Raw genomic sequence first — 24987 nt, forward strand, 5'->3', positions numbered from 1 at the left:
TTAGTAATGATCTATTATTAACTATATTTATGTGTTTTAACCAGTAGGCTTCTCTTCACTACAGCAAGGCTTCAGATAGGATAACTAGCTTTACCATCACTTTTTAAAAAAAAAAAACACTGAAAAAATTACAATAGGTAACAAATAATTTCAGAAGATAAATGACATTGCAGTTAAAACAGGTAATAATTTAAGACTTAGGTTTCAGCCAATTAGTCACAAGCAGAGCAAAAAAAAGAGCCAGCATTACCCAAAAAATGAAATAAAATGAAAAAGTTACTTGGAGCCAGTAGCAAAATTCACTTATAATAATGAACTAAAAATATCAAATCAAGTGCCTCTGGATTTGGACAATTGTAAAACCTCTCCTGATAATGGTATGCAGATATGTAAATAATTATGACATGCTCACACATGTCTGAGCTAAAGGGAGTGAATAAAGTTCACTTTGGAAGTTCATGGTATTGTCATCAGAACCATTATTTATTATCTAGTTGTTGAGTGTTCTCTTAAGATTTATAAAATACACCATACCAGTACACACATACCAATTCATGAGGACTAAAACACCAAACAAAAGTAGTCAATTAACATGTATAAAAATACACATACATAGATCAGGAACTTTTTTTTTTTTAATTGCTCACACTTTTTCCCTTTTTCAATTGAAGAACAAATAAAAAAAAAGTGCAAGTGATAACTAATTGTCACCTAAAATACTGACTCTTTTAGGTAGGTTGAATGAAATTTCGGTTTGCTTTATTCAAAATGCAAAAGACCAGCTCCAAACACCTACATCAAAATAAATAAGTCTTTAGCATGACAGATGCAGCAGGAGGAATTTTCCCTTGATAAGTAGAGGGTGGCTAGAAGAATGGCTACAAAGAAGATGGAGACTCCATTTCTACATAGAGTCACATGGTAATCATGAGGTGTAACAGGTACAATTTATTTTGGGCGAGGTTCTGATTGGACACGAGGAAAATTTTTCACAATGAAGAGCATCAGTCATCAGAATAGTCTCCTCAAGTAACTGGTGGATTCTCCAGTATTGGATGCTTTAAGATTCAGCTAGACAGGGTGCTGGCCATATTGTCCAGACTGCGCTTTTGCCAAAGAAGGTTGGATCAGAACAATGCTTGAGATTCCTTCCAACCTGGTATTCTATGAAATAACAATTTTACTACAAACTATCACCTACTTCTGTTTTTGAAGAAAGGTTGTACACTAAAGCTTATTTAAGAATAAGGGAAGCATTTTTATAGTTTTCAGCAGCCTTTCAATTAGTCCTCTAGTATGCATAATTCCCTTCCCTAGCCAGGAATGGGTAACCAGATAAACTGGAAACTTTGATGCAATAAATTTGATCTTTTGTTTGATTTTGCAATATATGGGAAAGTACTCGTTCTTTCAGAATACAAGACTATCCCTACAGAGGGGTGCATTTTCTTGGTAGCACCAATGGACACCCAGAAGTGCTAACTATCAATACCAGACATTGTTAGAGTACCATTCTCCTGACCAGCTCCAGTTGTCATCAGCTCATGTATGATCCATTTTGGAAGATGGATTTTATGGCCAGGGCAAGCAGCTGCCAAGAAGCTGACACTTTTGAAGCAGTTATAACAAACTAAAACTTGCTTAAGTAATATGATCTTCAGTATAAGATGGATGAGGGGAAAAAAAAAACAACAAACCACACCAAACAAAAAACACAGGATTCTGAGGATTCTGTAATTTTATTAATAGGAACAGTCGCCTTGGGATCCAGAAAATGTATGTAGTAACCAACGTGCAGACTACTTTCTCCATCCTCTTAGGGCAGTTCATTCTGTTCTGAACCTCCTAAATTTGTATGTGCTCAATACATTTAGCTTTTCTAAAAATAGTAGGTAGAGTATGCCTGGAGACAAAATAAGCTTAAAGACATCCTATGGTGTTTGAACTAAATATTACTTTTCTGTATGTGGGGTGCTGTATTCAGTGTCTGTCAAGAGACTAAATAATAGTGACGTTTGCTGATTTCTCATAGGTCACATTCCTCTACAAAAGAAATAACGTTACAATTTAAATATTTATTCCCTATGAAGGAAAAACAACAAAAGATAACATGAGAAATACTTCGGAGCCTGAATTGATTTTCTGTGTACATATATAAGCTTAAGCTTACCAAGGAATAAAAATGTATTATAAATACTTCCTTAACACGCACAAAACCCCAAATTATATCATCATACTGTAAAGCATGAGGAAAAAAGGCAAAGCAAAAACACAATATCATATGATTTACTTTTTTAAAAATAAATGCTTTATTTTTACTACTATCTTTTCACCAAACTATCCTAAGTACAGATGTTCTTTATTGCCTAACTGCAACATCCTGCAACTAAGGAGAGCTCACACATAGAATCAGATTTGGATATTGTCAGACAAGTAATAAACATAAAAGAATCTACATACTAGAGTATTCCCCCTCCACCAGAAATCACTACGCTAATCCTGTGAGTAAAGGCTACTTACATTAACATCTATTGAATACCAAAAATCTTTCATTTTCACACAGTTGCTTCTCTCAAAGCACTGGATCTATAGAATTGGAACTGGTTTTTGCACACAGCAATTTACTAACACAACTTGAGTTCCACTCTAACCTATCACCAAGAGAAATTTAGAGAACAGAAAGCAAAAAAGCTAAGCGACAGGATGGGGACTTTCAGATTTGAAAAACTGCCTTCATTAACAGTGAAGCAGAATGTTAGGGAGAATCTAAGATTTGGTAATTTGTCAGCTTAATTTACATCATTTGCATGCTTGAGATTGATTATTTACGTTGGATGGACATGAGGAGTTTTCAAACCATCATCATCATCATCAATAACACATTCCAAGCGGCTAGGATTGAAGAGAACATAAATACCTTTTTTTGGCTTATATATCTCACTACTACTACAAGAGTACCAAAACATCTCACAGAGTTCAGAATTTACTCAGAACACGTATGTCCATGAAGTCTTTGCACCTGAATTATTTGGACAAAGCGGAGATATCTTATTTAACCTGCTTTTCCAATTTTAAAAAAGCAGGTACTGAGAAATTGAAAGGCATGCATGAAACCTGTAAGAATATAAAGAACTATAATCAGGTGTTATGTTTAAAGCTATAGCACTAATGAATGCAATACCCTTGCTCTTTGATGTGCTATATGTAGGCAGAATCCTTTGCCTTTCTAAATAAACCACACACTTCCAAGAAACCTTCTTTGAGTCCCTGAGGTCATCTCTTTGAAATAACCTCATGTTACTTGGTGTATACATAAAATACGTTCCTTATAGTCTATGTCCTTTGACAATTTACTCTTCTAATTAGTTTCCAAGGGGAAAGAAAACAGCACTTCTCAGGACTGTAAATTTAGCCCATGTCCTCATTTTTTTCTGCCCCTTTCTTAAAGAGAAAAGTTCATCATAAAATTCAAGCTAGCTGCTAACCAAGTTTTGGCAGTGTTTTTTGTCTCATCACAAGAATCCCTGCAGCAAAACTGTCATTTAGAAAACAGACTACCAATTTAATTGTTTAATTAATTCCTTGTGTCTGCTACCAGCAACTCAATCTTTGAATGTAATAAAATAAGAGCAGATGGACAGCACCCAGAAACAGCAAAACTGCACAAAGCCAGGACTAAGTCTTCTTTACTATGAGAAGACCTATTTTCACACAAATAACATCTTTGAGGATAAGTGTATCTGCAAGTATTCTCAGTAAAAATATGGAACTACTACTTCAGTTCATGTTTAAGAAACTCCTGTGTACAGTGGTTAAAATAAATCTCGATCCCTGCCTGTTATACCAAGCACTATACTTTAATATTTTATCCCAAGTACTGTTACTACAGTCTGTGAAGAAATATTCAGTCTTACAGATGTGAGAATAAAAACTTTTCAGTTTGAGCATGAACTTATTTTCCATGTGGCATTTAGGAAAAAGAAGCTAACAATTTAGAATTAGAGAGTACTGCAACACTTCTATTCAGAGTTTTGTGGTGTCCACAAAAGCAACATCGTCTCTAAATTTATTAGCCGAGAACTATACAAAAGCAGTTGGTGTTTTATTCTTTTTGGTAGTCTAGAGAGTAAGAGGTGAACATTAGACTAAAGATAACATGGAGCAATAACTCCTTCCATCTGCTATGTATTCTGAAAGTTAGGATCCCCACTTAAGCCTCAGCTTCACTAAAATCCAGCATTCGATAAGACAAACTATCACCATATTACTAACTGTAATCAGTTAAGTACATTAACCACTGGATTACAAACAGAAAGGTGATACAACCAACCTTTAACACATGCCAAGGAAAGCAATATTTAACCAGGGAAAACAAAAATCTGCTCAAGAATTTTTGAATAATTAATCTAGAGTTCAAAGAGTTCCAAGAATTTCTTGAACAGTGACAAAAAACAGCCACATGGAAACTTCCAAACAGTTTCTTGATAGTAATTAATATAATATTTAGCAGAAACACTCCTGAAAGGTAATCAGTACTACTGAGTACTTTCACAGTTCTTAAAGCAACATATCTTGGAGAACAGCTTAACAAACAACAGATTACACACGCCATTAAATTCTTACTGTGCCAATTAGGACCCTTAAGTTATTTTATTATAATTATTATTATATTCAAATATTCTTTATATTACTCAGATTTTTTTTGCTACTGCTGTATTAAATTAAGAATACAATGCATCTACATCAGATTGAATTACAGACACTGAGATTTGGTTCACTGAAATAGTACTCATGCAATATTGGAAAAAGTTAAGGAACAGAAACATTTTATCAGGGGGTGGGGGGGTGTGTGGGTAGTTTTTGGTTTTGTTCTTGTGGTTTTTTTCCTTTACAGCTAAAAATCCTGTTCCACTTAATAATACTTTGTGCTAAAAAAAAAAAATCATAATAATCCCAGGGTCTGTGAGAGGTCAATAAATAATGTCTTTATGTGGAAAAACACCGAGGAGTCCCTTAAGTACATTTTTTTAGATTACAAATGAAAACTCATTTCAATTTCATTCTGTAAAATGACACTAGAGGTTTCCATAGTATAGAGAATTCTCTCTCAGCTTAATTTTATATTCTTTTCAACATTTTTGAAAACACACTTTGGAGTTAAACTTCATATCTATATTCGTTAGCCATAAAGACAACGCATGGCACAGATCATAAAAATCAAGGAATATTAAGTTTTCAGGTTTTGTTTTGTTTTTTAATGGAAAAAGATATTATGTTATTTGGAACCTACAAAATATATAGAAAATTTTCTCTCTGATCAGCAATTCTATGACCTATTATGAAAAAAAAAAACCCAGCTAAGTGCATCTACTCTTGAAAGTTCTCTTCTATAATTAGCTGTACTTCAACTTCTTTTTTACATATCTTTACATACATTTTTACACCAATTATCATTTTCATAATAAGATGTGTACATATTAATTTTTTTATAGTTTTAAATTGTCTCAACAACTATGACAAATTAATATATAATCCAAGAGAGTTATAGTTGAGTTATCACTTATCCGAATGCTTTAAAAAAATTACCAGAATAATTCTAATCTCCTTTAACCAAGTATGTTCAGAATTTATACCAAAAGAAACATAACCTAAAGGTCATAAGAAGCTTCACCTGAAAAAACAGGAACTTGGAAGATGCATCAATACATTTTTACCTACCAGAAGAAAATATTTAATTATTAGTTTTATCAAAAGAAAATATGAAACAGTCTTTTGACGGGATAAGCAAAAAACCCAAAGACTAGAGCAGTCAGAATTTATTGATCAAGCAATATTGTGTCTTCTGTCCAAATTTAATTTGCTTAAATAACAGATGTTATGTGATAGCTGAATACAGATACATGCATAGAAAAAGGCAGGAAGGAAGTAATTTCCTGCTTAGTCTGATTGCACTCTTGGGGATTTCGCTTGTGTAGTAAAGAAAATATTGATCTGAATGTCTGAAGCAGATGTGTATCACTGATAAAGCTTCTGCATTTCCACAGCTTGAACAAGACAAAAGCAAAAATTTTTCCTCTCACACATGGAAATGCAAGTGTCTATTAATCACTTTTAAATAGAAGTTTTTTTAAAACAAATTCATGATGTTTAAATTTTGCTTTCAGAAATGTTAATATCAGTTATTTTTGCCTTGAACTTTATACTGCATAATTTATGGATTTGCACCAAACTTGATAGCTACATAGTAGATTAGTTTAAAAAACAAAGGATTTTCATTCTGTTGAAAAAAATGAAGCTTGATGCCATAAATGCCATTAATTTGTTTGTGTTCAATAAAAAAATGGAACAAAAATTATTGAGAAATCAATCATTAGCTATTTTATGCACACCAACTACATCAGGCTCAGAAATATCAACCAAGTTGCAAACAGCTGAAGGTTTGGAAAGGAAGAGGAGAAATTATTCTGTATGCCAGCCTTGCTTCTATAGGAATCCATTTTTTGGCTACTATTTGCAAAGGAATATTTGGCTATACAGATCTTCGATACAAACCTGTTCCTTACATTCTTAAACAATAAAAGGGACTTATTTACTTAGATTATTGAAAATAATATTTTGCTTTAGCATAGCTAAATTTAAAAGAAAGCAGGGCAAACAAACCCTTATAAAGAAGCAGAATGCTTTTAACCAGAAAAGCTAAAAGAATTCCAGTCATCTACCACAACATACACACACATACATACAAGGTTCATGCAAGTTATACACATGGCTGCATCAAGGAATATGCCCCTTGTATTAGCTATCTTAGAGCTAGGAGCAAAAAGAGTTAAAGGAAAATGACAAAACATCAAAGAAAACTGGTGCTTTGTTATGTCTTGGGAAAAAAAAAAGATACAGAATAGAAATACTTATGCCTGATGACTGCAAAAGGATGTGTGAAACATCTGCATTGAATCCAGTGATCTTCATTTTTCCATTTGCCATCCTTCAAATGCTCCTTTTTAAAAATGTCCTTTGACAAACTTTAGGGGAAACATTAAATTAACTTTATTTTATAAAGGCTGAAATAGACAGTGTCATTCGGTGATTGAGGGACAGCTGGCTGTTACTGTGATAATGCTATCAGATGCAGGTCTTTTCCACCAGAATATGTTGCTACCTCTGATTATAGGTTAAATTCCCAGAATTAAAACCTCATTCATAAGGATTTTAAAGCCTGAGCTTAAGATTTGCCTCCCATATGTGCCTGTTCCCACAAACCAGTGGATGCTACTCCACAACTGCCCACAAGAGAAAAAGAAAACAAAAAAACCAAAACCACGAAAGCCAAAACACAGAACAAAAACATAGATATAAGAATATCTTTGAACTATGAATGGTGATTAACTGACAGACAGTGCATGCTGTGCATCTTACTGCAGTCTAGCAAAATTACTGTAACTGAAAGCCAAAAGCCTTAAGGTTTCCCTACTTAATTTATAACATTTGAGCAACAAATTTGTTTCTTTAGGTCATTTTCGTGTCACTGGCTATCATTTACTTACTTTTCTAAGCATTACTGTGTAACAGTGTTTCTATTATCAAAAGTAAGCATTTTCTTTATCCATCATTGTAGTCTTCTACTGATCCAATTTTAACAGAAGGCATAGAAAGAAGAATGAACTCAAACTATTTTTTTCACATCTTTTGACACCATAAAACCAAACAGTGCATAACAGTATATTTGTAGTTCACAGTGGAAGCAATCATACTTTTCCTATATATAAAAGGCAGCAAACTGCAATTCTGACCCAAATACAGTTCCCACTGACTACCTGAAGACCACACACCAGTACTCAAGAGCTTTAGCCTCAAATATAGAACCAAACTTCTGGACGGCTTTCTCTAACACATACACAAATGAAAATCCACATTGGAGTAGAAGCTCCAATTTATTTCAAGAGCAGTTAATGTGTTTTAATCTGCAGTACACAAACACCATGTTTACCATTCACTACAGATGCTACGTGCATCATTTTACCCACTAAAGTTACAAGGCTGAGTTGCTGCTGCAGGCTAGAATAACACTTCTATTACAGCTAATGAATTTTGTTTACTGCCTTTACTGCTCAGTGAGTGAAAAGACATCAAGTTTGGAGCTGAAAAAGCAACAGAATCAGTAGATAAACTCTGTGGATCCATGCAGCTAATTGTTTTGCTTTTGGCTATGGCATATGTATTACTTGATTGCCAATTTCATGCTCTGCTACTGCTTCTTTATAGAAGCAGATGAAACTGAAGCTCTAGTACCTGGTTCAAATAAGCTGATAAATATGTATTCCACCTTTTACAATAAGTTTGACACACTCCTCATCCACTGTTATGCTTCCCTTTTATGAAATCTAAAACAGTTCCCTACTGTAGCTCATATTCTTGCCATTGTCAAATGAAATTTATACACATTCCTGGCTTATTCTATATGCAAAAAGAAATTCCTCTGACAAGTTTGTTTTATCTGTAGAGTATGCAGGTTTGAGGTGGGTCACACACTGCTGTACACTTCTAAAAAACTTCAAGAATAACAGAGCACACCTCTGCAGACAGATAAACAGACAATGAAGAAATCACACTGTTCCATGTGTATGACTGAATTTAACAATTTAAACTGAGATTCAGATTCCTTCTAGGAAGAGCAAGTATTGCTACTGTAGACAATTCAGACCTACCTGGCTCTGAAGACTGTCCAATATAAAGATACAGCATTGTAGGATAGCTTAAGAGTGTGTCTGAAAAAGCTAACGCTTTGGCTGGACCCTGAATTATGTGAACACTGTGAAGTGAAATAAACTTTTCTAATATTACTCTAAAAAGTAGTAAAAGGAGACTAAGAAAATTGAAATCTATCAAATTCATTATAATTATACAATATTGGATCACACAAGAACAATAATAAAAAATGAATGGTTGTGAAGTCAAGAACAAATGGGATAAAACTGAAAAGCAAGTCTTAGGAGACAAATTTTGCTTATCTAATTCAACTACACGTTTATTTCCACTGAAACACTACAGTAAGATTACATGTTCTTACCTCAATGATACACCATGAGCTACCAATAATATTTAAGCTATGAAAGAACCCGTAACTGCTGCATTCCCATGTTTTTTTTCAAGTGAAGTAAATGGCCTGTTGCTTTTTTCCTTTTTTTATTTTGTTTGGTTGGGGTTCTTGGTTTTGTTTTGTTTTTATTTGGTTTGTTTTTTTAATGAGGAAGGATTTGTACATAACTAAGGAAAGGATCAAAAAGCCAGATAGTAAACAAAAGATGCAAAATAAGAAACAAAAATCAGGACAACTGAGGCACTCCAGACACATTAAGAATAAGAGAACTTGGAATAAGTATTTGGTATACTCACATATGAAAGCTAGAAAATAATTAAAAAAACAACACCAACCCTTGGTGGATACAAACTTGAGATTTCATACTTCTTATGATTTAGCAATAAACAAAGACATAGGCATTTCCATACATAAAAATAAACACACACACGACAAACACACAGTTTTAGATTCTGGGCAACACAAATGTGGTTTCCTATAGAACAAATCTTCAGCATTGCTTAGCAACCAGAGCTATTTTTATGCCAAACTGTAACATTTCAGCTGTCTTCACTGAGATCTGGAAGTGGGGGAGATCACTTAAATCCCATCTCTCCCCATTTGTCCCTCCAATACTCTGACATTTGAACTTTTCAAAATCAAAACTACTTTCTTCACAAAAGCCAGGTTAGAGCAACTTCAGTATATGAAGTACAAGTCTGAAAAATTCTGAGTGACAGAAAGGACACTAGGCAGTAAAGACTCATTTCCTTCCATGTATGGGTATGATTTACTCTAATTTATATTTCGTTTTCAGAACCCTCTGTGCCGCTAAAACTGTAATGATGTGTAGCACAAGTGGTTCTTGTTTTAAGGGCTAAGTAAGTCATAGCACTACAGTCTGGGACATAAAAGGCATCATAAACTGTCGGAGTGCATTTTAATTACAAAATTCACTAGAAGACATGAATGAATACTATTGCCTTGGGATTTTGTACAAACAAGTTAATTTAAATTCCTTTAGAAGAATTACAACACAAACACGATGAAGCAGGGGATGGGAGTTTAAAGTAAATAAACAGGTGCAATGCTTTCCCAAACCCAAGGCCTGTTTCTGTCAACACAAAAGGCTAGACATACTATGTAAGAATAGCATCCCTGCATGTATAGAAGGAAGATATGATATATGAGGTATTAAAGACTCAGTCCTGCATATTCAAACTGTTTGGGCTAACTTGAAGACAATTTTTAATATATTCTTTCACATCTCAACTCAACTTTTTAATTTTAATTTTTTAATTGTTCTATGGTTTACTTTTTGAAAAATCAGAAACAAAAAGAGTGGCAATACACATGGTTTTAAGTGAAATATGGCATCCTGGTGTATCCACATAGCACCAGGAGGTAAAAAGATGTCTCTATGGCAATTCATATGACAAAAAATTCAAAGAGCCATTAACATTATTTAACCTGAAAATGCACAAGACTGAAATCCCTGAGGGAAAGACAAAACAAGATAGAGCCTTCAGCTATGACTTTCCACAAAGCATATATATATATAGGCCAGAAACCTACAAAAACTTACACTAAAGCATTCATATAGCAAGGCTACTGCTTCCAACCAGATAATATGCTTTGGCCACAGCGTACAACTATCTTCTATACTGCCTTCAGGTAGGAATATGAAAACTAGCACAATAAAACCTCTCAAGTTCCTCTCAGATAAGCTCTATTCCTTTTTTAGAAACAAGGACACTGGAACACAAGGAAGTTCAGACACTTACTAATCACACAGATTTTAGGGTCACTGAGTTTCAGTGATGGCTCAAAAAGTGGAAAGTATCTTACGGCTTTATAATGTAATACACTTCAAAAATTAAAGTGGTTAGAAAATTGCACAGAACAGAATCAGGAAAATATGGTCAATATGAATTTACCAATTAAAATAATTATTTTTTTCTTGTTATGGTAACTAATTCCTATATGTTTGGAGATAAATCAAAAAAGTGTTACAATTGTTTCTTAACTACGAGGTGCACAAAGTATTCACTATGCAAAAACTGAGCAACCACATATCTTTTCTTTTTAAAATACTATAGAAGTCCATAAAGCTGCTTCACTCTCTACGGCTTTTCCCAGAAATAGGTTTAGGCAAGGTGCCGTTTCTGAGCTGTTTGGTTTGGAGTTTTTGTTCCTTCTATGGCGCTTAGAGGAAAGTGTTTTTTGATGGAAAATATTGTTCAAGTCTAAGAACCAAGTTCATCATGTTTCACGAAATAAATTTAATTCCTTAGAAAAACCTATGGATCTACATAAAGGCAAAAAACATGACAAAGTAATTTAATGGTTTAAATATTCTGTTTTGTCCTCCAGTATGGTGGGTCAGTGCTGGCCTCAGTGCTTTTACTAAATATTAATACATTCTCTAAAACAAATAAAGAACATTAAGATAAGATTTTCCTGACACTTACATAAACGTATCTGTAAAAACCAGCATAGAAATACCATTCAGAGACTAGGACAAAGAGTCAAGGAAGAAGCACTTCTTTCCTGTGAGACTGACAGAGCACTGGAACGGGCTGCCCAGAGAGGCTGTGGAGTCTCCTTCGCTGGAGACATTCAAAACCTGCCTGGATGCGTTCCTGTGTGATGTGCTCTAGGTGATCCTGCTCTGGCAGGGAGGTTGGACTGGATGATCTTTTGAGGTCCCTTCCAAACCCTAAGATTCTGTGTGATTCTGTGACCAATGCAATCATTAATTGTACAGAAGTTAATTTCTAGTCACCTTACTCTGATAGTTCTAACTACAGAATAAATTATGTATGTTCCACAATAAATAAAATAACAGTGCTTATTCACCAAGCAGCATGCGTATCTGCATTGTCCACATACACAAGGGCAAATGGCAAACAGGAAAGCAAGTCAGGAGAGATTTAATTGGCATCCCACTGAGATTTTGGCTTCTGTGATTCAGAAGCTCTAAAATACATTCTTTCTTCATCATAAATATTTCAAGGGAGACAGGAGCAAAGTCCTTTCCATTCTGCAGGTATCTCATAGCTTTCATCCTAACTAAATATATAAAACTTTTAGAAATTATATTCTGAAATGGCAACCAGAATAACTCTTCCTCAGAAAAGGACTAAGAGTGGAACAGCCTAATCCAACTACAGGCACCTGGCAATATGATTGGCAAGCTCTGGAGAATGAAATCCAAAACAGCAAACATCCAGCAGAGAAATCAGTGGGCAAGAGGGAAATGTGAATTTTTAGTGACTCAGATGTTAAAGACAAACTTTGAATGGAAAATACTCAACCTCTCAGTATTCTCTCCCTTTCTGTTCCTTCCAACTGCACACCTATGACAGGAATTTAATTAAACCAGGTTCTTGCAAAACTCATCCTTCTTGTTGCCTTTCAACATACCATGTAGACATATTCATGGGCTATATCCCATTTTTTTGTGTTCCTAAGTTCATTAGAAACTCATGTATTCTACTCGTAGGTGATTCCTAGTTAGAGTGACTGCTTCTGTGATACACTGCCTGCTTAGCAAGTAGCTTCACTTGCTAATCAGAGGTCTAGTACAAGATCTTTTTCAGAAAGTTAATTTAGAATCAATAATACAACTGGGTGAATAGAGACTTCGTGATTTCACGTGCATGCATTTTATAACAGCAAGCACCCTGCAGAAGTATTAGAGTAAGTTGTTCATTGTTAAACCAAATATGATAGAAAATGGTCAGATTACAAGCAATGCTTTTTATAAAATAAAACCATGAAAAAAACACCATTAAAGAACAGAAAAAGAATTTGCCTTCAGCCACAGAAAAACATATGGTCAAACTGGTTACAAGGAAGCTTTTCTATGCCTGAGGAAGGTGCTCAGGTTCAAAACTATTTGAACTTTTCCCTGCATTTCTTGTGTTGCCATACATCTTCTGTAGATCAATACATAATGCTGGGAAGCACTCCTTCCTTTGCAAGAAGCGGAATATCTCTATAGGTATTTCAAAATTACTTGTCTATTCCATGGCTGACTGTAGATTCATAAAAACCTTGTCTTTTGTCATATTTGTGGGGTTTCTACATTGGAAAAATTGAACTTATTATGTACAAGGAAAGAGGTGTTTTGATTTCTTTAACTCACAGTAAAATTCACATGGAACAAAGTACTCACTAAATCTGAACTAAATTAATAGTAATTTGTTACTACAGAAAGGGGGAATGAAGGCATTAAACCCTCAGTAATGGTAGGCCTAAGATGCTTTCATATCATGTCCTATCAGTGTTAACATGATATGCCTCATTTACTTATACAGATTAGCTGCATCTAATGTAAAAAATAATTATACACTGATTTTGAAAATTACTTTTCAAGTCAGTGAGCACAGAGGTAGCATACAACAGTATGTATTTATGAGTGTTAAAGAATGCAATGAAAATTATAAACTAGAATGACAAAATAAAGTATCTGGAGGAACAGGATTAGCCCCCTGATGATTTTCTCTAAATGGAACAATATTTGAAATTAGTTCTTCTGTAAATAAGTACTATTATATTCATATTTATTTTTTTATTACATTGCTACAGCACTGTCACTGTGCCTAGACAAACAGATTTATTTTATGGCATCTCCATGCAGGAACTGAAATGCTGTCTGACTTCAGAATAGCTTGTTTCTGAAAAAATGTCCTAGAGAGTCCTAAATCTCTCTATTTGTGTATATGTTTAGATCTTTTCTTAATACTGAGCTGTTCATGGTCAGCTGAAGGGCGTTCTCCAGCAACAGTCAATGTTTTCAGCTGTAAGACTGGTGATGCTTAATATCTCCAAATAAACTCCAAAAGTAACTTTGACTTGCAGGAGGACAATCATACAAAGTAACTGAAAACAAAGTTACACTTAATGTTCAGAAATCACTTTTACTACAAAACTGAAAAGCATATGAAAATAATCTTGTTTAAACACTTTAGTCATATTAAAGATATCAAGGTGTTGAAGCCTAAGTACCAAAAATCCCTTACAGTGGCAATCTTAAACCACCAAGTTCAACTTATTTTACCCACTGGCCCATATCCCATTAGACACTAGTTTTATATTAAAAAGATGTCTGGAGACTGAGATAGATCAAAGACAAATCTGACTTTGAATTCTGGAACTGAGCATATAGAGAAAGAAGAGCTAATATGTTCTCTTTGGCCAGCAAGAGACCAACCACTGCTATAACTGAAGGAGGCTGTGAAGAGAAACTAGCTAGCAGGAATCATAGAACTACTCAGGTTGGAAAAGACCACTAGGATCACCAAGTCCAACCATCATCCCTACTCTACAAAGTTCTCCCCTAAACCATATCCACCAACACCACATCCAAATGACCCTTCAACCCATCCAGGGATGGTGACTCAACCACCTCCCTGGGCAGCCTATTCCAGGCTCTTCCTGTGATTTTTTTTTTCCTACAGTCCAGTCTAAACCTACACTGTTGCAGCTTGAAGCCATTCCCTCTTGTTCCATTTCTAATTACCTGTGAAATGAAACCTGTCTGCCAGACAGCTTTCCAGCCACACTTCCAAGCCTGTAGCATTGCATGGGGTTGTTGTGGCCCAAGTGCAGGACCTGGCACTTGGCCTTGGCGAAGCCCAGACCACTGACATTAGCCCAACCATCCAATCTATCCAGGTCTCTCTGTAGAGCCTCCCTAATCTCATGCAGATCAACACTCCCACCGAGCTTGGTGTCATCTGCAAACTTACTGATGATACACTCTATGTCCTTATCAAGCTCATCATAAAGACGTTAAACAGAAATGGTCCCAACACTGAGCCCTGAGGAAGACCACTTGTGACCGGCCAGCAGCTAGACTTGACTCCACTGACCACCAGTCTCTGGGCCCAACTGTCCAGCCAATGCTCGATCCAACAGACCATATGCTCATCCAGGCCACAAGCAGCCAGTTGTTTGTTTGGGTTTTTTTGAGAGTTCTAAGGGCAATTGTGTCAAATGCTTTTTGGAGGTCCAGATAGACAATATATCTACAGCCTTTCCCTTGTCAAACAGTCAGGTCATCAGATTATAAAAGGAGATCAGATTCATCAGGCAGGACCTGCCTTTCATAAGCCCATGCTGACTGGGCCTATCCCCTGGTTATCCTCTATATGTCTCCTAATAACACAAGATGATCTGCTCCATGACCTTCCCCTGTACTGAGGTCAGACTGACAAGTCTGTGGTTTCCTGGATCCCCCTTTCTGCCTTTCTTATAGATGGGTGCTACATCTGCTACCCTCCAGTCCACTGGGACCTCCCCACTTAGCCAGGACTTCAGGTACATAATGGAAAGTGGCTTGGTGATGACATCTGCCAACTCTTTCAGCACCCTTGGATGTAGCCCATCCAGTCCCATAGACTTGTGCATCTAAGTGGTTTAGTAGGTCTCTGACCACTTTCTCTTTAGTTGTGATTACCTCATTCTGCATTTCCTCCCTGTCTTCTAGCTCATGTGGCTGTATATCCATGGAACAGCTATAGTTCCACTGCTAAAGACTGAAGCAAAGTAGGTGTTGAGCACCTCAGCCTTTTCCTCATCCTTTGTTTCTAAGATTCACTTTGCATCCAATAAAGGATAGAGATTTACCCCTAATCCTCCTTTTGCTGTTAATGAACTTTTAGAAACATTTTTTATTATCCCTAACAGCTGTAGCTAGTTTGAGCTCCAGCTATGCTTTGGCTCTCCTAATTTTCTCCCTGCATAGGTTCATTCTATCTTTATAGACTTCATGAGTGACCTGTCCCCTCTTCCAAAGGTCATAGACTCTCCTTTTGTTCCTAAGGTCCAGGCAAAGGTCCCCACTTTAACCAACCTGGAAAAGAACAAAAGCAGCATGCCTCAAAAGGGATTACAGTGTTTTAAGACACAAAGTTCTAAAACTTTTTGAAACTAAAGTGTCCACAGATAAGATTTTTTTCCCTCTTAACTTCTTCTCATGCTGCCCATCCATGAGGTGACCAGCTTAGAAATCAAGTTCTAAGAGATGGTGCAGATGAAGTATGTTTATGTGTTCTGGTTTGGTGGGTTTTTTGGTAGTGGGGAAGGGCCTCAGGAGTGGCTCCGGTGAGAAGCTTCCCCTGCTCCAAACCCAGTGAAGGAGCAATTAGAGGGACAAGAGATGTGCATCAGCGATTAACATATGGAAGAAATGAGATAACAGGAATCTTTCTTCCTGAGGAGGAAGGAGTGGCAAGAATCACCAGCCTGTGAACTGACTCTAAACCTTATCCCCTCTCCCCCTGTGCCACTGCGGGGAAGGACGGACAGAAACAGGGAACAAAGTGATCTGGGCCCAGGGAAGAAGGGAGGGGTGGGGTAGCATAAGCAAGCACTACTCTGTGTTGTCTGTGTCCTGTGTACGTTTGATTAGTGTGAAACTGAATTATTGCCCCAAGCTCAGTCTGTTTTGCCCGGGACCATAATCAGTGAAGAACTTCCTTGTCCTTTGTCTCAACCCATGAGCTTTGTCCTCCTCATCCCAGAGGGTGTGTGTGCGGGGAGTCGAGTGAGCGGCCATGGGGCTGTTCCTTTGTTCCTGTGTTGGGCCCACAACATTATGTTAGTAGTTAATAGCTACTTTTGCTAATTTCAAGAGTGAGATATTACCCTCCCTAAAGATCAGCTCTATTTTCCCATCTTTTCTTTCTTCTCATTACCCTTTCCGCTCTTAAATTCCTTTAATTATTCCTTTAGCTCGTTTAATTATTAACCATAAGGAAAAACGATAGCATTTTATTATGGCTTTATTTCACTTAACTTAGAATATTTTTAATATGTAGAAGTGACTAAATCATTGCTTCCACTTTGTAAATAGTGAAGTGCTATTGTTTAACATAGTATTTAATGAAAAAACCTGTAACATATATTCTGAAAATGTGTAATTAACATTGCAAGCTGCAAGCATCCTGATCCAAAACAGGAATCAAAATAAGGAAATGAAGCTGACTTGAAAGAATAATTTAGAAGTAATAAATTATCTTATTTTTTGTATGCAAAGGTTTTACATTTTCTTAAGGAAAGGAAAGATTTTCTAAGCATATTTTAAGGTTACCAATATCAAAGGAATGCAATTGCTTTACTGTTGATTCAGTTGTAAATCACAGACTAGCTGAATAATAAAATCCTCTCATTGCTTGTCCCCAATTCACTTTGGAGATCTGGCACAGCATAAATGGCCAATGATTTGCTCCTGCACTGATCCTCCTAAGATTATCCTTTACAAAACTTAACACACTGTCATCATTATACTACAGAGGCAAAAGAATAAAAGAGCACTGGGAAAGAAAATGAGACAAGGGGAAAAGAGCAAAACAATCAAAATGTCCCCAGAAGGGCTGGCAGAGACTGGTTGTATGTTGATAACACCTGAAAATACCTGAACAGGAATGGCCACTGGCCATGGCAGGCTGCCCAGCTACTGACAGCAATCATCATTGCTGTCAGAAATGCAGTTCTTTCCTGTAGCAACATCACATAAAGTGACTCAATGTTTTCTGAAACCACACAATGGAGATGCAGAAAATGTTTTCCCTTAGAGGTTAAGAAACTACTGAGGTATAAGGTCACTTTCAAATGGCACTTGCCCTCTTGTGGAACACTTAGATAAAACCATGTGTTAACAAGAAAAAAATTAGATTATGAAATAAAAACTAAACATTAGTGTTGCCTATACATTTCAGTAAAGACAAGATATAGTTACCAAAATTAAAATGTAGGTTTTGATTCTTAGGCCAAGAATTTCTTTTCCCTTCTGCAGCATATGAAATTAAAGTTACTACAAAATAACACATATTGACTAATATTTGTCCCTGCCTGGCAAGGATCTACCTTTCAGAAACTTCTCTGTATTATCATCATGCTAGTTCTTGATTACAGCAAAGGAATTAAAAAACAAACTAACCTTAATCTGCACATTATTTATGATGTTTCCATTATTTTCAGGCTCAGTAGGAATAAAATGTCCCGTCAACCCCCTCCCCCCCCTTTTTTAAATAAATTTAGCTTTGTCCAGATATGATCACAGTGAATCTGTGGCAATTATCATCATCCTTTAAACTTACCAGAATCAACGTATAAAAATTTCCAAAGGACAGTCTCCTACTAACAAGCATATCAAAAGCTGTATTCAAGTTTACATTTTACATCAGTGATAGAAAAATTCCCCTGCCCACATGGTATTCATGCAGTCCTGTTAACTACAGTATATGCAAATTACCTTGTTCTAAAGAGTTGTTTTCAGATAACTATTTGCAGAACGAATTGGAAGCAATGTTTCCATTACCAATTACTTATCAAAATATCTGATAAATTTTATTTGGGGCATTGATTGTCACTACAGTTCTTCATACATGTTTCTTTACAAGAAAGCAACAAGATCGTAGTAACACTCAGTCACAAACAGATACAGAGAGATCTCCCCAGTGTCAACCAAGAAGCCTGTGACATGGCAGAGGTTTTAACTGAGGTCCTGTGTCCAATACTGTACTGTACTTTCCATCATGTTTTGCTTTCAACATGATAAAATAAAATGAAATAATGCTAAATAAGGAATAATCACTTGAGCTGTATAATAGATACACAATATTAGGGAACAAGAATACTCCAGAGAAAAGATTGCTCCTGAGACATTAAGCAACAGGCAGTATTTCAAACATCATTCTCCCTAAAATTGCACAGATTTGAAGTGTCCTCACTCTGCAAGCTCTATCAAGTAGGAAAATCAAATAGGAAAAAACATAATCAAGTTTCAGTCAAATAATATAGAAGTTTCAGAGTTAGAGACACCAGCATTTTTCCAGGGAAAAAACTGCTCAGTATGAGCCAACTTTCTTGTTCTGGAGTTCCATTAATTTTTAAGTCTTTGTTCAATAGCTGCAAAGGCTGTGTTTTCTAGAAGTACTGGAAATTACTTGGTAAATACAGGACTTCACATCTGATTTATTGCTGATACCACTTTGAGGTAACATAACAACTGTTCTGAAAACTCCGTTTCCTGCAGAAACTTCTCATCTTTATCCATTAAGATTTCTATGTGCAGGTCTTTAGTGGTTTATTTATTTTCAAATAATAGAACAAGAAAATAGCCTCTCATTCAAAGAAGAGCAATGAAGATGGTAAAGGGTCTAGAGCACAAGTCTTACAAGGAATGGTTGGGGGAATTGGTATTGCTTAGTTTGGAGAAAAGGAGGCTGATAGGGGATCATCTCACTCTCTACAAGTACTTGAAAGGAAGATGTAGCAAGGTGGTAGTCAGCCTCTTCTGCCAAGTAACAAGTGACAGGACAAGAGAAAACTGCTTCAAGTTTTGCAAGGGGAGGTTTAGATTGGATACTGGGAAACCTTCACCAAAAGGGCTGTTAAGCATTGGACCAGACTGCTCAGGGAAGTGGTTGAGTCACCACCATTGGAGGTGCTTTGGAACATGATTTAGTAGTGGAATTGGCCATGTTAACAGTTGTACTCCATGATCTTAAGTCTTTTGCAACCAAAACAATCCTATTATTCTATTCTGCTGTACAAATTGTTCCCAATGTTCCACTTAGAGGGAAAAGCTCCAGAGCACAGAGTTCAATAAGCACTGTTAGTGCTTCTTTGCAGAGACAACACAGCACAAGGGATTTGATGTCAATTTTTTTCCAAATACACACCAGAACCCAACCACTTTCTATCCTTCATCCTTCCATGTATGCTCATATTTATATATACAGATACCCAAGATTTCAACATCTTTCAATATACTGAAAATTGTTTTTCATAGGCATTCAACAAAATACACAGCAAGCATTTCAACTTATACAAGATGCAAACAGAGGTCCAAAGTCTGAACTCTAAGTACCCTATGGGAACATTGCTAGAGCATGAAAACTCACTCAAAAAACCTGATTAACTTTCCCTTCTTAAAGCCTTAAGGTTATTTTCAGATCCTCCCTTCCCAGAAGTGGGTCACTTTCACTTCCGTCCCTCTTCCTGCCAAATACATAGTTTACTAGCATTAATTACCCTAATTTAAAACAAATTCAAATAAGCAGAGCATTGAGGAAAAGGATTCCAGAAATACAAGGACTGCCTCTAGAAACATCAAGCAGATTACAGGACACAAACCCTTTCTTCTTAAATACCAAATACAAACCCACATGGACTTTCAGGACAGAAAATACATCCCGATATTTATACTCGCTGCTTTCTTGCTGATTGCCTTTATTAATAAACTCTAACAAAAATAATCTACAATATCAACTCTGAGCTTCCAGTAGGGAATTTCCTTTTGGTCCATTCTGCATCCCAATCTACCATTGGAAATGTGACATTTCATGTACCCAAGTTAGGATAAAGTACCTGTGTAGACACAGATTTTTACAGTCTATGTCCTGAAGTACATACATTCTAACAAGGGTGAACAGTGGCACTGGTGTATCTGTTAGGCACAGAAAGACTGATAGGCACTAATGCGGCTAACTGATAATTAATATTGCTCCTCAGTCTATAACTACACTGCTGCCACTTCTAAAACAATGTGTGGGCAGCACGCAACCCATGAAAATAATGTTTTGTGTGGACATAGTTTTACAGTACACAAAGCAGCTGAAAACTCACTGCTAAGGCTTGAGGTCTCAAAAAGATCTATGAAAACATGGAAAAGTTTCAGTGCTTCCATTTGCTTATAACATCTGAGAATTTAGGTGATGTAGATGGAGGGGGAAGAAAAAAGTAGAAAAGTCATAGTACTAAGGACCAAAGGAAAATTCTGCCAGTGATGAGCAATTAATAGAACAAGGGAATGCAATCATACTAAAACTATTTCCTAATTAAAATAATTATATTAGCTGGCCTTTAAGGAGATGTATTTATAGCAAGTGTGACAAGCTATTAAGGATTCAATTTAGATCAGAAGTCTCAAATTATGTCTTTAGGTATGAGGGAAAGTGAGCTGCTGGCAAGCACAATAACTCATCTCACATTAATTTGTCTCTGGCAAGGGACATCACTGGAATTTCTGCTAAGACCAGAATTCAAATAACTTTGAACGTGATGAATTTGGTGAACTTTGAAATTGGTGAACGTGGACATGTAGATTGCAACATGCACTACATTCAGCAAACTGCTAAAGTAGTTGTTAAATAGCACTTGACTTGTAGCATTTATGTCCTAAGTTTTCTTACACAAATACCATCCTTTTAAAATTCTTAGTTTGTTGGTTCATTTTTTAAAATAATTTTCTATCCAGTATATACTAAATGCCACAGAGTTCCCATGGTTATATTTTTCCAGTATTTAAATATTGCTGAAGACATCTAGAGCCTCTCACTTTTGAGAAATTTACAGAGATCCTATGGCTACTGTCAAAATGTGCAGAACGAGCATATTAAGACTGATACCTCCAAACTGATGTGTCTAAAAGGCATGGAGTTTTAGAGGTGAGTGGGGGAATACAGACAGAAACAAAAAATAAGAAAGTGACCTAAAATTTTCCCAAGTTCTTTATTTTGATCATGAAATGCAGTAGAAAGGTTGTTTAGAGTGGCAGGTCGAGATCAAACATGGGCATCAGATATCCCAGTCAGACTGCAAAACCAGTAGTTTGGACTAGCTTTTTTTAAACACCAGTATGCTGTTAGTACAAAGTCCTTCTCCTGCCATGCAGATGGCTCATCAAGCTAGTCTTAAAGGACAAATACACACTGTATTGTACAGAAAAGTCTCCTGGAACTAGATTAAAGGTATTAAACGTACACCAAGACCTTATTGTGAACATCATCCAGCGGAAAAGCCACCCAAACCAAAATCCACTAGGTTTGTGTCACCCAAACTTAATGGACCATATATGTGTATTTAAGTTACTGCAATCTATGGAAGTCATTACAAAAAAAAAAAAAAAAAACATTAAATCACATCAAGAGGTATAGCACATGTAGAAAATTAATTTATATTATCAATTCAAGGAAAAGTAACTTGCTTGGTATTTTTAAACTCAGCTGTCATCATCAACATTTCACATCTAGCAAAGGCTTTTTCTCATTAGATTCCCAAAGTTTGACTGCTCCATAATTGTAAACCCTTGGCTTTGGACTACTGAAGGCCATTTTATTCACCTTCTTGATCCCACTTCATTCCCGAGACACTGCTCTTTCCCAGGAGTAAGCATTCCCTCTGTAAACCCTGATTGCCATGCCTCTCCAAGTGCTGATTTTTGTTTTGGTTTTTTTAGTCCCGCCCCAGCATTTTTGGTTATCTACACTGATGTATTGATGAAATTATTTTTGCCCCTGAGCACAGTAGCATATTAATAATCCTGGGATTGCTTTAGTATGTCAGGGTTCCCTTTAGCAATATGAGAAGTGCATTTGCTACCATGGACAACAGAGGTCTGCTGCTAGCAGAACTAAAGGGGATAATCTAGAATACTGAACTCGTTGGTAGCAATTGGTAATTAACAAACATCATCCTCATAAGGAGACCAGCACCCTGGACCACTAAAAATTCAAGAGTCTGCTTTGCAGTACCAAATGGAAAGGCCACATAGTGTTACATCTTCCTCCTTTTTCTTTCATTAGAAGCAAGGGATATAAAGAAAAAAAAAAAAAGAAAAAAAAAGACAGAGCTGGCAGTACCCCTCAGACTGCAAAAGTTAATTCTATGTTTGTGATCGCCTTAAAAAAAAAAGTAAAAAATCCTGAACCCTAATTTCAGTTAGCTGTTAAGTGGACAGAATTGATAACTAGACATATCAGGCATTCACCACTGGATCAGGCAGTAGGAGAAAATGCAGCAGTGCTGCTTCAAGGAGCCCAGAAATTTCCTGTTCTTTCAATGGCCTGCACCACCTGTTCTTTAAACATTTCCATCTGAATATCATTTTCTATTTCCTTTTAAAGCAAATAAGTATGTTACCTTAGGCTCGATCAAGAGATCCCTTATCCCTTCTATGATGCTGGTACTATCATACTGATTTAAAGCATGCCAGACAGTAAGTCTTGTTCCCATTCATAGAATCACAGAATCCTAGGGGTTGGAAGGGACCTCGAAAGATCACCCAGACCAACCCCCCTGCCAGAGCAGGGTCACCTAAAGCGAAGGAGACTCCACAGCCTTTCGGGGCAGCCTGTTCCAGTGCTCTGTCACTCTCACAGTAAAGAAGTTTTCTCTGATATTCATGTGGAACCTCCTATGTTCCAGTTTGCACCCATTGCCCCTTGTCCTATCACTGGTCACCACTGAGAAGAGCCTGGCTCCCTCCTCCTGACACTCGCCCTTAATATTTTTGTAAACATTGATGAGGTCACCCCTCAGCCTCCTCTCCTCCAAGCTAGAGACCCAGCTCCCTCAGCCTTTCCTCATAAGGGAGATGTTCCACTCCCATAATCACCTTTGTGGCTCTGTGCTGGACTCTTTCAAGCAGTTCCCTGTCCTTCTTGAACTGAGGAGCCCAGAACTGGACACAATATTCCAGATGCGACCTCACCAAGGCAGAATAGAGGAGGAGAAGAATCTCCCTTGACCTACTAACCACGCCCTTTCTAACTCTGACTTCTTCCTTTCAACCAGTTCATGATCCAATACCAAAAAGTAGACACTAACTTTTAGTCTGCTTTCTTCTCATTATCTGCAGAATGGTTATCTAATAAGCCTACAGGTAACATAGGTTTAGCTCTCAACTGTTTTCAAATGCACCTTAGCCTGTGAAAAATTCATATGGAAGGATTAAGAGAGAAAACAGCTACTTCATACCATTTTAGAAACTTTCTGTGGAGAACAGAAAGAATGCAGACAACTGCAGTTCTGCTGCCTTAAATTTGAAAGCTCATGTACTAAGAACTCAATGAACAGTAGTAAATCATTACATACAAGTCATACCAAAACCAAATTATATGTTACGTATTCTTTGAACATGTACCTGATAGACTGAAATTAATGATGAAATTGTTAAACACAATACTTCTGAAATATAGATATTTAACTCTTCAAATTCATTATAAAACAATTATACTTTTAAGTGTACATATAATCAGTTTTATCTTTCCATGGCCCTGTTAAGCTTTAAAGGTTTCACTATGCACTTGACAGAGCTGCTAGTACACCACTGTCATGAAATTAACTCCACTTAAATCAGCAGTCTGCTAACATAGTAGTAAAAACACTCAGCAGTATAAGAAACAACTGTATCACGGGTCCATGAAAATTCAAGTATTGAATAATTCTATAGCATATATTCTAAAACAAAAATATTTTTCAAGTGTATGTAACACCCCTTCTTCTCCAAGTAATGTCATTTAAGCATTTTCCATGTTGCTCTTTGAATGTTATGCTGAAAACAGTAATAGTAACAACGACCTCTACTGACAGTTTTTCAGCTTTTAGATGGATTTAAACAAGAGCGGAAGAAATACATGTCCTCCATACACTTTCATCAGAAAGACTTAGAGCTCCAAGGTTATTATGAGAATCCAAAAGCACTTAATTTTACAGTACTGGAATGAATTCTTAAGTCCCTCAATTTTATTTAATCAAAGCAAAGAATTAATTTTAAATTTGCACAGTTCATTCATCAGACTGAATTAAATTTTTGATAAGCCACAGTTAAATTTTTCATAACAATGATCTGCAGCATAATAGCCCTTTTACTTGCTTCTACTTTGCCTTCCCCAATTCCATGCCATCAGCCAGAATGAAGGGCCTGGGCACAGGACAAAAAGAAATATCAGTTACTTTAAAATACTGAATATTCAGAGCATTCAAAGCTTCAGACTGACTGTGAACATTTACAAAGCAGTGAGTCACCACGTACTGACCAAAATAGTGGAATCCAGGAACCAAACTTCCTTAACAGTATATCCAGATTTAGTATGTGGTTTTTTTTCTGAACT

The 24987-nt window shown here is 36.3% G+C and overlaps 1 protein-coding gene across 30 annotated transcripts in view; it reads right to left on the reverse strand.

Moving 5' to 3' along the window:
- Positions 1-24987, reverse strand: part of KCNMA1 (potassium calcium-activated channel subfamily M alpha 1) — a 452424-nt gene that overhangs the window by 347271 nt on the left and 80166 nt on the right. The window lies entirely within an intron of this gene.

Source organism: Apus apus, chromosome 4, assembly GCF_020740795.1.
Source record: "Apus apus isolate bApuApu2 chromosome 4, bApuApu2.pri.cur, whole genome shotgun sequence".
NCBI classification, from domain to species: domain Eukaryota; kingdom Metazoa; phylum Chordata; class Aves; order Apodiformes; family Apodidae; genus Apus; species Apus apus.